This window comes from Rattus norvegicus, chromosome 2 (genome assembly GCF_021556685.1).
Source record: "Rattus norvegicus strain SHRSP/BbbUtx chromosome 2, alternate assembly SHRSP_T2T, whole genome shotgun sequence".
Lineage (NCBI taxonomy): Eukaryota > Metazoa > Chordata > Mammalia > Rodentia > Muridae > Rattus > Rattus norvegicus.
The window spans coordinates 191,078,620-191,092,719 of NC_141535.1; positions in this window are offsets into that span (position 1 = coordinate 191,078,620).

Below are 14,100 nucleotides of genomic sequence, written 5' to 3' on the forward strand. Positions count from 1 at the left end.
ACACCAATTCCTGCCCACTCCCAGTCAGTAGTCCCCAGTTCCACTGTCTTAGGTTTTTTTGTTTGTTTGTTTTTGTTTAAAGTCACCTTGACACAAGCTGGAATTATCTGGAAAAAGAGGCCCCAATTAAGAAACTATTTCCTTGGATTGCCTCTAGGTGAGTCTATGAGAGTATTTTCTTGATTGCTAATTGATAGAAGAGGACTCAGAGCACTGGGTTGTGCCACTCCTGAGGAGGTGGTCGTTGGTGGTATATGAAAGTAAATTGGACAAGCCACAAGGATCAAGCCAGAAAACAGCATTCCTCTGTGGCTTCTGCTTCAGTTCCTGCCCCCAGGTTCCTTCCCCGGATCCCTGCTCTCACTTCCTTTCATGAAGGACTGTAAGTTATGAGGTGAAAGAAATTCTTTCCTCTCCAAGTTGCTAATTGGTTATGGTGCTTATCATTGTGATAAAACCCCAACAAAGGCTCCCACCGAGATGTAATCAATCACTCTCCTGACTCCTAAAGCATTAGCATTACCCTTTTTGAATTTGACCTAGACAGAAGTCATTACATATGAATTTCTTGGTGGCCGAGATGGAGCTGGAAGGAGTCCACCAGAGGTAGGCATGGCGGACGAGGCAGAGTATCTTAATAGAGATAGAATCGAGGCACATGGGTGACACTCAGCTATCAGCACTGACAGAGGGAAACACTCACGGTGGAGAGAGAGGCATGAGGTGGAGAGAAGGAGGCGGGAGGCAGGCTAAGGAGAGCCTTCCACACCTGGCAGAGGAACTGGCCTGCCAACTGGAAGCCAGGAAATCCAATCCGGCTGGCTACCGGATACTTGTTTATTTGCTATTAGTTACTTGTTTTTTTTTTTTTTTTCTCTGTGGCCAGATGCTTGAAAAGATGTAACTTAATGGGGGAAGGATTTGTTCTGGGTGGTGATTTAAGAGGGGAAACACTTGGCGATGACAGAAGGGTGTGGCAACAAGATCATGAGATGACTGATCAAATTGCATCTGCAGTCAGGAAGCTGAGAGAGATGAATGTTGGTGTCTGTGTCTTCTCCTGTCTGCCTTTTATCAGTCCAGGACACTAGTCCATGGAATTGTGTTGCCCACACTCAGGATGGGGCTTCTTAAACCTCTCTGGAAACTCCTGCAATGATTCATCTCTGCAGCTGTCTCCAAGGTAATTCCAAATCAAATTGACAATGGTTAACCACCAGTCAGTCACCTAAAGATCTAGGACCCACATCAGAGATTCCAGTTTCTGACATCCTTGGGTGACTCTAATAGTAAGCTCAGTTTAAAGCCAGTTCCTGGGGCCAAAGGGAGTCGTGAGGGCTTTCACTAAAAGTGATGACTCATATTGACTGTCAGCATGACAGGATCTAGGATCACTTAGGAGACAAATCTCTGGGCATGTCTATGAGGGAGCTTCTAGATTAGGGTATCTTGAGATGGGAAGGCCCATTCTAACTACCGGTAGCTTCCTGGGATGGCCTAGGGGCCCAGACTAGATAAAAAGGAGAAAGTGACCAGACTAGTATTCATCCCTCTGCCCCCAGATTTGAAGTTACATTGCAGATACAATGTTGCCAGCTACCTAAAGCTCTGTCTGCTGCCAGGCTTTTCCTACCATGGTGGACTGTGTATCCTTAAACTGCAAGCCAAAATAAACCCTTCCTTAAAGTGTTTTTGTCAGGCATTTTGTCACAGCAACAAGAGAAGTAAGTAATACTACAAGGCAGTGACAGAGTTCTGAAAGATGATGTTGGCCAATCTGTTCCACAATGCTGACAGGGAGGGATTTTAGTTAGGATGTTGTGGTGGTGGCCTGAAGCAGAGAGGAGAGCATTAGAGGGTGCTTAGAAAGTAAATTAGCACCCGCGGATCCCGGCCCACAGCAGCTCTCTGCTCCCAGACCCAGTGAGAGAGAGACCCAACCGCCTGGTCAGGTGGGCACTCCTGAGGCTGCAGAGCGGAAGAGACCACCAACACTGCTCACCCCTGCCCACATCCCTGGCCCAAGAGGAAACTGTATAAGGCCTCTGGGCTCCCGTGGGGGAGGGCCCAGGAGCGGCAGGACCCCTGCCAGAGACACCCCGGACCCTGAAGGAAACAGACTGGATAAACAGTTCTCTGCACCCAAATCCCGTGGGAGGGAGAGCTAAACCTTCAGAGAGGCAGACAAGCCTGGGAAACCAGAAGAGACTGCTCCCTGCACACACATCTCGGACGCCAGAGGAAAAAGCCAAAGACCATCTGGAACCCTGGTGCACTGAAGCTCCCGGAAGGGGCGGCACAGGTCTTCCTGGTTGCTGCCGCCGCAAAGAGCCCGTGGGCAGCACCCCACGAGCGAACCTGAGCCTCGGGACCACAGGTAAGACCAAATTTTCTGCTGCAAGAAAGCTGCCTGGTGAACTCAAGACACAGGCCCACAGGAACAGCTGAAGACCTGTAGAGAGGAAAAACTACACGCCCGAAAGCAGAACACTCTGTCCCCATAACTGACTGAAAGAGAGGAAAACAGGTCTACAGCACTCCTGACACACAGGCTTATAGGACAGTCTAGCCACTGTCAGAAATAGCAGAACAAAGTAACACTAGAGATAATCTGATGGCGAGAGGCAAGCGCAGGAACCCAAGCAACAGAAACCAAGACTACATGCCATCATCGGAGCCCAATTCTCCCACCAAAACAAACATGGAATATCCAAACACACCAGAAAAGCAAGATCTAGTTTCAAAATCATATTTGATCATGATGCTGGAGGACTTCAAGAAAGACATGAACACACTTAGGGAAACACAGGAAAACATTAATAAACAAGTAGAAGCCTACAGAGAGGAATCGCAAAAATCCCTGAAAGAATTCCAGGAAAACACAATCAAACAGTTGAAGGAATTAAAAATGGAAATAGAAGCAATCAAGAAAGAACACATGGAAACAACCCTGGATATAGAAAACCAAAAGAAGAGACAAGGAGCTGTAGATACAAGCTTCACCAACAGAATACAAGAGATGGAAGAGAGAATCTCAGGAGCAGAAGATTCCATAGAAATCATTGACTCAACTGTCAAAGATAATGTAAAGCGGAAAAAGCTACTGGTCCAAAACATACAGGAAATCCAGGACTCAATGAGAAGATCAAACCTAAGGATAATAGGTATAGAAGAGAGTGAAGACTCCCAGCTCAAAGGACCAGTAAATATCTTCAACAAAATCATAGAAGAAAACTTCCCTAACCTAAAAAAAGAGATACCCATAGACATACAAGAAGCCTACAGAACTCCAAATAGATTGGACCAGAAAAGAAACACCTCCCGTCACATAATTGTCAAAACACCAAACGCACAAAATAAAGAAAGAATATTAAAAGCAGTAAGGGAAAAAGGTCAAGTAACATATAAAGGGAGACCTATCAGAATCACACCAGACTTCTCGCCAGAAACTATGAAGGCCAGAAGATCCTGGACTGATGTTATACAGACCCTAAGAGAACACAAATGCCAGCCCAGGTTACTGTATCCAGCAAAACTCTCAATTAACATAGATGGAGAAACCAAGATATTCCATGACAAAACCAAATTTACACAATATCTTTCTACAAATCCAGCACTACAAAGGATAATAAATGGTAAAGCCCAACATAAGGAGGCAAGCTATACCCTAGAAGAAGCAAGAAACTAATCGTCTTGGCAACAAAACAAAGAGAATGAAAGCACACAAACATAACCTCACATCCAAATATGAATATAACGGGAAGCAATAATCACTATTCCTTAATATCTCTCAATATCAATGGCCTCAACTCCCCAATAAAAAGAAATAGATTGACAAACTGGATACGCAACGAGGACCCTGCATTCTGCTGCCTACAGGAAACACACCTCAGAGACAAAGACAGACACTACCTCAGAGTGAAAGGCTGGAAAACAACCTTCCAAGCAAATGGTCAGAAGAAGCAAGCTGGAGTAGCCATTCTAATATCAAATAAAATCAATTTCCAACTAAAAGTCATCAAAAAAGATAAGGAAGGACACTTCATATTCATCAAAGGAAAAATCCACCAAGATGAACTCTCAATCCTAAATATCTATGCCCCAAATACAAGGGCACCTACATACGTAAAAGAAACCTTACTAAAGCTCAAAACACACATTGCACCTCACACAATAATAGTGGGAGATTTCAACACCCCACTCTCATCGATGGACAGATCATGGAAACAGAAATTAAACAGTGATGTCGACAGACTAAGAGAAGTCATGAGCCAAATGGACTTAACAGATATTTATAGAACATTCTATCCTAAAGCAAAAGGATATACCTTCTTCTCAGCTCCTCATGGTACTTTCTCCAAAATTGACCATATAATTGGTCAAAAAACGGGCCTCAACAGGTACAGAAAGATAGAAATAATCCCATGCGTGCTATCGGACCACCACGGCCTAAAACTGGTCTTCAATAACAATAAGGGAAGAATGCCCACATATACGTGGAAATTGAACAATGCTCTACTCAATGATAACCTGGTCAAGGAAGAAATAAAGAAAGAAATTAAAAACTTTTTAGAATTTAATGAAAATGAAGATACAACATTATGAAGAACCCAAACTTATGGGACACAATGAAAGCTGTGCTAAGAGGAAAACTCATAGCGCTGAGTGCCTGCAGAAAGAAACAGGAAAGAGCATATGTCAGCAGCTTGACAGCACACCTAAAAGCTCTAGAACAAAAAGAAGCAAATACACCCAGGAGGAGTAGAAGGCAGGAAATAATCAAACTCAGAGCTGAAATCAACCAAGTAGAAACAAAAAGGACCATAGAAAGAATCAACAGAACCAAAAGTTGGTTCTTTGAGAAAATCAACAAGATAGATAAACCCTTAGCCAGACTAACGAGAGGACACAGAGAGTGTGTCCAAATTAACAAAATCAGAAATGAAAAGGGAGACATAACTACAGATTCGGAGGAAATTAGAAAAATCATCAGATCTTACTATAAAAACCTATATTCAACAAAATTTGAAAATCTTCAGGAAATGGACAATTTCCTAGACAGATACCAGGTATCGAAGTTAAATCAGGAACAGATAAACCAGTTAAACAACCCCATAACTCCTAAGGAAATAGAAGCAGTCATTAAAGGTCTCCCAACCAAAAAGAGCCCAGGTCCAGACGGGTTTAGTGCAGAATTCTATCAAACCTTCATAGAAGACCTCATACCAATATTATCCAAACTATTCCACAAAATTGAAACAGATGGAGCCCTACCGAATTCCTTCTACGAAGCCACAATTACTCTTATACCTAAACCACACAAAGACACAACAAAGAAAGAGAACTTCAGACCAATTTCCCTTATGAATATCGACGCAAAAATACTCAATAAAATTCTGGCAAACCGAATTCAAGAGCACATCAAAACAATCATCCACCATGATCAAGTAGGCTTCATCCCAGGCATGCAGGGATGGTTTAATATACGGAAAACCATCAACGTGATCCATTATATAAACAAACTGAAAGAACAGAACCACATGATCATTTCATTAGATGCTGAGAAAGCATTTGACAAAATTCAACACCCCTTCATGATAAAAGTCCTGGAAAGAATAGGAATTCAAGGCCCATACCTAAACATAGTAAAAGCCATATACAGCAAACCAGTTGCTAACATTAAACTAAATGGAGAGAAACTTGAAGCAATCCCAATAAAATCAGGGACTAGACAAGGCTGCCCACTCTCTCCCTACTTATTCAATATAGTTCTTGAAGTTCTAGCCAGAGCAATCAGACAACAAAAGGAGATCAAAGGGATACAGATCGGAAAAGAAGAGGTCAAAATATCACTATTTGCAGACGACATGATAGTATATTTAAGTGATCCCAAAAGTTCCACCAGAGAACTACTAAAGCTGATAAACAACTTCAGCAAAGTGGCTGGGTATAAAATTAACTCAAATAAATCAGTTGCCTTCCTCTATACAAAAGAGAAACAAGCCGAGAAAGAAATTAGGGAAACGACACCCTTCATAATAGACCCAAATAATATAAAGTACCTCGGTGTGACTTTAACCAAGCAAGTAAAAGATCTGTACAATAAGAACTTCAAGACTCTGAGGAAAGAAATTGAAGAAGACCTCAGAAGATGGAAAGATCTCCCATGCTCATGGATTGGCAGGATTAATATAGTAAAAATGGCCATTTTACCAAAAGCAATCTACAGATTCAATGCAATCCCCATCAAAATACCAATCCAATTCTTCAAAGAGTTAGACAGAACAATTTGCAAATTCATCTGGAATAACAAAAAACCCAGGATAGCTAAAGCTATCCTCAACAATAAAAGGACTTCAGGGGGAATCACTATCCCTGAACTCAAGCAGTATTACAGAGCAATAGTGATAAAAACTGCATGGTATTGGTACAGAGACAGACAGATAGACCAATGGAATAGAATTGAAGACCCAGAAATGAACCCACACACCTATGGTCACTTGATTTTTGACAAAGGAGCCAAAACCATCCAATGGAAAAAAGATAGCATTTTCAGCAAATGGTGCTGGTTCAACTGGAGGGCAACATGTAGAAGAATGCAGATCGATCCATGCTTATCACCCTGTACAAAGCTTAAGTCGAAGTGGATCAAGGACCTCCACATCAAACCAGACACACTCAAACTAATAGAAGAAAAACTAGGGAAGCATCTGGAACACATGGGCACTGGAAAAAATTTCCTGAACAAAACACCAATGGCTTATGCTCTAAGATCAAGAATCGACAAATGGGATCTCATAAAACTGCAAAGCTTCTGTAAGGCAAAGGACACTGTGGTTAGGACAAAACGGCAACCAACAGATTGGGAAAAGATCTTTACCAATCCTACAACAGATAGAGGCCTTATATCCAAAATATACAAAGAACTCAAGAAGTTAGACCGCAGGGAAACAAATAACCCTATTAAAAAATGGGGTTCAGAGCTAAACAAAGAATTCACAGCTGAGGAATGCCGAATGGCTGAGAAACACCTAAAGAAATGTTCAACATCTTTAGTCATAAGGGAAATGCAAATCAAAACAACCCTGAGATTTCACCTCACACCAGTGCGATTGGCTAAGATCAAAAACTCAGGTGACAGCAGATGCTGGCGAGGATGTGGAAAAAGAGGAACACTCCTCCATTGTTGGTGGGGTTGCAGACTGGTAAAACCATTCTGGAAATCAGTCTGGAGGTTCCTCAGAAAATTGGACATTGAACTGCCTGAGGATCCAGCTATACCTCTCTTGGGCATATACCCAAAAGATGCCTCAACATATAAAAGAGACACGTGCTCCACTATGTTCATCGCAGCCTTATTTATAATAGCCAGAAAATGGAAAGAACCCAGATGCCCTTCAACAGAGGAATGGATACAGAAAATGTGGTACATCTACACAATGGAATATTACTCAGCTATCAAAAACAACGAGTTTATGAAATTCGTAGGCAAATGGTTGGAACTGGAAAATATCATCCTGAGTGAGCTAACCCAATTACAGAAAGACATACATGGTATGCACTCATTGATAAGTGGCTATTAGCCCAAATGCTTGAATTACCCTAGATCCCTAGAACAAACGAAACTCAAGACGGATGATCAAAATGTGAATGCTTCACTCCTTCTTTAAATGAGGAAAAAGAATACCCTTGGCAGGGAAGGGAGAGGCAAAGATTAAAACAGAGACTGAAGGAACACCCATTCAGAGCCTGCCCCACATGTGGCCCATACATATACAGCCACCCAATTAGACAAGATGGATGAAGCAAAGAAGTGCAGACCGACAGGAGCCGGATGTAGATCGCTCCTGAGAGACACAGCCAGAATACAGCAAATACAGAGGCGAATGCCAGCAGCAAACCACTGAACTGAGAATAGGTCCCCTATTGAAGGAATCAGAGAAAGAACTGGAAAAGCTTGAAGGGGCTCGAGACCCCAAAAGTACAACAATGCCAAGCAACCAGAGCTTCCAGAGACTAAGCCACTACCTAAAGACTATACATGGACTGACCCTGGACTCTGACCCCATAGGTAGCAATGAATATCCTAGTAAGAGCACCAGTGGAAGGGGAAGCCCTGGGTCCTGCTAAGACTGAACCCCCAGTGAACTAGTCTATGGGGGGAGGGCGGCAATGGGGGGAGGGTTGGGAGGGGAACACCCATAAGGAAGGGGAGGGGGGAGGGGGATGTTTGCCCGGAAACCGGGAAAGGGAATAACACTCGAAATGTATATAAGAAATACTCAAGTTAATAAAAAAAAAAAAAAAAAAAGAAAGTAAATTAGCTAGATATGCTGGTCACTAATCATAGATGGATGATGAGAGTGTAGATTGACCCAAGGAAGAATCCCTGGGCTTCTGGCTTGAGTGGACTCCATTGAGATGAGCAAACTTTGCAGGTGGGAAAAGCAAGGTCAGATTTTTGTCTGAGTCACTTATCTATAATGACACCATACAGGCATCTCTACATATCTTTGTAGATATGTAGAACATTTAAGCACTCAGCGAACAGTTTTGAAGTACTGCTTATATATCTGACACTGTTCTAAGCACCGAAGCCAAAAGAGGACAAAATATGGGAAATTCACTGTTTCCCAAAAATATTGGCCTTTTGCTCTTTCCTGTTCACTACATACATTCAAGAAACAGTCCTTGTTGGGTTAGTTCCCAGAGAGGCAGACATGGGTAGGTCATGTGGAAGGGAAGAGAAAAGGATGGAAAAGAACTTTCTAGTAATATGTAGTGGCCTCTGTTATTATTAGAGTCATACCATGCTCCTCACAGCACCTTCATACACACCATTGTCTATTTTTGTCAGGGTGTTAGTATGTAGCCCTGGCTGTCCTGGAGCTCACAGTAAGGACCAGGATAGCCTATAGATCACCGAGATCCACCAGCCTCTGCCTCAGCCTCCAGAGTGCTGGGATTAAAAGGTCTCTGCCACCACACCCAGCACATTATCTCCATTCTTATAGAAAAGAAAAGAAAAGGAATCCTCTCAGGAACAAGCACTTCATCCTGAGGCTCACAACTAGTAAGTCTCATTGTGTCAGACTAAAACTATGCCTCTCTGCAAACCAGAGTAAGGAATGTCAACCCCTCATTGTCTTATGAGGAAGATAAGGCTGCGAGTGGCTTGATTCGGGGCCCAGGCTTGACTAGCAAGCTGAAGACAAAGGCGAGGTAATGAGATAGGTGTTTGCGTTTGTCTGCCTGTGGCTCTGCACAGATCACACACGTGCAGCCATAGCCACCTGGGAAGATACTGCTGTTGGGATGAGATTCGAAGAGGTCAGCCTCAGGGTCAAGAATAACTGTGGACTGTTTAGCTGAAGAGCCAAGGATAAGACACAGCAGGAGAAAAAGGAACCTGTGGTTCTATACTTTGCCCAGATAGACCTCTGCTGTTTAAAGCACAACCTTGACCTTGTAATGCTGAATTTACCTTCTTAGGAGTTGGTTTGGTCTTGGGGGAAATCCACAAGTGAGGTAAAGATAAGCAGGGGTTCTTCTAGCAGTGTGTGATCAACAAAGGAACAGAGATTTGCTTTGAGAGGGGAGGAATGAAACATCAAGGAAGGACTGAAGGGCCATATTACATCCAGAGAAATAGCCTGAGCCTCACACGCAAGGCCTCCAGAGCCCTTCCCTGGAAGAATTAATTGAGCTCCCAAAGGATCCTATTACAGGGGTTGTCAGAACCTGTGCTAAGGAGGACAGTGATTGGATTGTCCAAAGTATGGGAAGTGAAGTCAGAAAGGATGGAGGGCACACAGAACAGGGCTTGATAACCACAGTGCTGACGCCTGCTCTCTGAGGGCCTGGAATCTTCATCTAAGCCTACATGCTGGACCAACTTGCAGGGCAGAAAGAGGGCATCCTCCCTCCTAACTCCCTTCCCAGGGTGCCCCATCTTTGCTTCGCCCTTCTCTGATTGGGGCTCCCTGCTGGTCACTAACACAGCAGGCCCCTGTGCGAATGCTAATCTCTCCCTCCCAAACCCACGGTTGACTAAGAGCAGTAGGAATCCTTAAAGGGAATGTGTCCCTAAAACAAAGCCTAAGAAAAGGCCTAGGGGCCCGAAATGCAGGAGTGCAACTGCCAGCCAAGCCTGCAGTGGGACTTCCCTCCCCTGTGCAAACCTGCCTCTCAGAGCATCAAAGTACCTGAGGTAAAAGCTAGTGGCGTCGTGCACATCTCCTGAGACTTGAGGATGGCATCCCCAGACGTCCTGCTGGCCAAATGGACCTCTTTCACGTGAGCAGCATCCTTCTCTCTCAGAACTTCTGGGTGGCAGCCCCTGGGTTTGGCTCATGGAAGCAATGTTCACTTTCAGTTCTGCGTGAACTGTCGAGTACGCAGCCCTTTGGGGAGTGCAGAATGAAATGCTTCTTGGGATCCCACAACTCCAGATCTGCATAGGGTACCTAAGTAGAATCTTGGAGGAACGTGGCCAGGGAGGGTCCCAAGGTCTCTGTTTTCACCAGTTTCATCACCACCATAATCAGAAAGGCATATTTCTGTATTCTTTATCTGTTTTTTATTTTCTCGTTAACTAGAGGATCAGTGGATGAAACCTTTATCAGAATTTATAGACACATGGCAATAAGAAAGTGGCAAGGAAGGAAAATGTAGGAAAATAAATAAAGAACTGACCGGCATTCTAAGGTTTTTGTTTTTTGAGATGGGGTTTCACCTTGTATACTTGACTGGCTTGGAACTCTCTACGTAGACCAGGCTGGCCTCAAACTTACAGAGTAATGAGTGCTTACCCTACCTCCCAAGTACTGGGATTAAAGGCATATGCCACTCACCACACCTGATTCGATTCTAAGTATTTTTAATGCCCAGACTAAATATCACTTCCTTTGGAGCACCTTCTTCATTCCCAGAGCTGGTCGTGGGTCCCCGTAACAGTCCAAGAGCGCACTCTGTTTCCTCTCAGCAGGACCCCCTGTCATCTAGAACAGTTACCTCATCAGTGGTGCTTCCTGCTTGCTAGACGTCAGTGAGCTCATGGGGGGCAAGGCCACTGCCCACCTCACTCACATGTCATCCCAGCACCCAGCTGAACCTCAGCCACGATGCTCATTAAATGAACCAACAGCCGATATCAACATTCACTCTCTCCCAGATATTGATTGCAGGCAACGTAACTGGATAATTTCGTGGATTTGATCAGGAAAGATGTTTCTAGAGAGCAGCAAGAGTCAAGACTGTGGTGCAAGTAGACATGAGACACTCATCATGCACGCATACAACGTCAGCTCTTTGTTAGCATTCAGAACATAGTGGATGGGAGGAAGTACATTCCCCATTGATTTAGCTTACACAATGATTCCAATTAAAATCGGGGGTTGGGGAGATGGCTCTGGGCAAAGTGCTTGCTGAGCATGTATAAGGACCGGAGTTTGGCTCCCTAGCAGCCAGTAGATACCAGGCATGGCAGCACACACCCACAACCCCAGCACTGGTGGTCAGAGGCAGGCAGATCTCAGGGAGGCTAGCAGGTCAGCCAGTCTCTCTCCACACTAGCAAGCTCTAGGTTAGTAAGAAACTCGGCTCCGAGAACAATGACTAAGTAGAGAAGCAATCGTGGGAGATATGTGGTCTAAGCCCTTGACTCCCACATGTACCTGCTCTGGTGAGTACACTCTCACATGCCACATGCTTATGTGCACACATGCACATCACACACACACACACACACACACACACACACACACACACACACACACACCTAAACTCATAAAGATGAAGGACAAGTGGGTCATGCTAGGGAGAATCCAATGGTTTGGAAGTGTGGGTGAGTTGGAGCAGGAAGGCAGAGGGGGTTATGGGGCAACCCTCCTTCAGAGCCACTTCCAAGCAGCCAAGACAGTCACGTTGATGCTCAGGAAAATTGAGCAATGTCTGGAGTCCTAGGCCGTCCAGCAAGGCCCTGGCTCAGACATCGAGTAACAACAGAGTCCATGTATCAATGTTTATAACAGCTGTATTGATAGCAACCCAAACCTGGGGACATCCAGATGTCCTTCAGTGAGTGGTAAAAAACAAGCTGTGGCACATCTATGCCATTGAATAACCCTCAGCAGGGACTTCTGGGGTGATGGAATATTCTCAATCTTTCTTTTGGCTGTAGTTACTTGAATGCCCAATTCATACACACAATGACTTGGGCACATCTCCAAAGATTTACATTGGGTTAAAGAAAAACAAAAGTGAAACCCCAAACAAAACACTAAATAGAGGGCACATTAGTGTTTGCTGGGAGCTAAGGAACAGTGGGGTTTGGAAGCAGAGGCAGCATGAGCAGGAAGCGGGCTCCTTGTGATTTATCACAGCCTGTTTCTTACTGTTTTACAAGATTGCCACTGGGGACATGGGAGAGGCAAGCTCTCTATCCCTCTTACTATGGTGTGAAATATGTATTATCTCCCAAATCCAGGTTTAAAGGACTGTATGTGGAGGCACTCAGTCTGTGAGGTGTTCCGGACAAACACCTAGAAGATGGAGCATGGATTCAGACTTAGGAGTGGCTTCGGGTGTGATTGCAAAGACATAGTGTGAGGGGATTTTTTCTGTGCCCATGGGACATTCTGAGTCTCTCATAAGTCTACACATGTATTAAACTTTGTAGATCTGTATACCAAAAAGAGGAAACTTTAATATATAGTCATTAAATATGAGAAGTTTAAAAACACATGTATTGTCTCCCTATTCTATATAGCTCGGTGTACAGCAACCAAACACAGCAGGTTTTTTTTTTTTTTTTCTTCTTTTTTTTCGGAGCTGGGGACTGAACCCAGGGCCTTGCGCTTCCTAGGCAAGCGCTCTACCACTGAGCTAAATCCCCAACCCCCAAACACAGCAGTTTTAAGGGCAGGAGCAGCTGTCATTGTCATTGTCATCATTATGTTTACTGATTACTTTAGTCAATCTTCACAGTAGCCTGTGAGGCAGTGGTTCTCAACCTTCCTAACGCTGTGACACTAATACAGATCCTCACGTTGTGGTGACCCCTTCCCAAGCATAACATTATTTTCATTGCTACTACATAACTGTAACTTTGCTGTTGTTATGAATCGTAATTGTTGGGTAGAAATCTCGGCTTGCATCCGGACAAACCCCACCAGGCCAACACAGTTCCACGTGGAAAGGTTTAATGAAAGGATGAGACAAGAAAGAGAGAGAGAGAGAGAGAGAGAGAGAGAGAGAGAGAGAGAGAGAGAAGAAAAAGAGTAGAGTAGAGGAGTAGGGTAGAGTAGAGGCTGGCCATGAGCACATGAAGAGAAGGGGGGAAGGGAACAGGGAGAGAAGGGGCAAAGGGGAAAGAGGGTAAGAGCAAGAGAACAAGAGCAAGAGAATGAGGCGTGGGCAAGCAGACCATTTTATAGTGTCAGGCACACCTGGCTGTTGCCAGGTAACTGTGGGGCGGAGCACAGCTGGCTGTTGCCAGGTAACCGTGGGGTGGAGCTCAGACAGAATGCTGACAGTAATGTAAATGTCTGATGTGCAGGGTAGCTCGTATGCAACCCAGAGGGTAGCAACCGCAGGTTGAGATCAGCTGTGAGGGGATGAGGGCAGGAACTATAAACCCCATCTTATCCGAGATCAACTCAAGCCTTCAGGCTTGGCTGCAAGTCTGTTACCTGCTGAGCCACCTCACTGGCTTCATGAGCCCCTTTTTATGGTGAGAACACGAAGGGTTAGAAAGGATAATCTCTCTTCCAAGATCTTACAGTGTGAAGTTGTCTTCCTTGGAAGGAGAAGCAAGTTTTCCAGCCGTGAGCAGATAAGCCTAGGAGGCCAGGGGAAGTGACCATTATGCTAGCCAAAGGATGTTTTTGTTACATTTAGAGAAAGATGCGCTTCCCAAAGTAGCTGAGCCATCAGTGGTCCTGCGGTGTGACCAAGCAGGATAACAGGTGCTTTATCTGTTGCATTTGGCTTTGGCACATAAAACCATTTGCTTTGGGAATAATCAGTCAGGGTTAGGAGTCAATCTAGTGACAAGTCTTTTTTTCCAAGCCTGTCTCCCTCTGGCTCCTTTGGGATGTT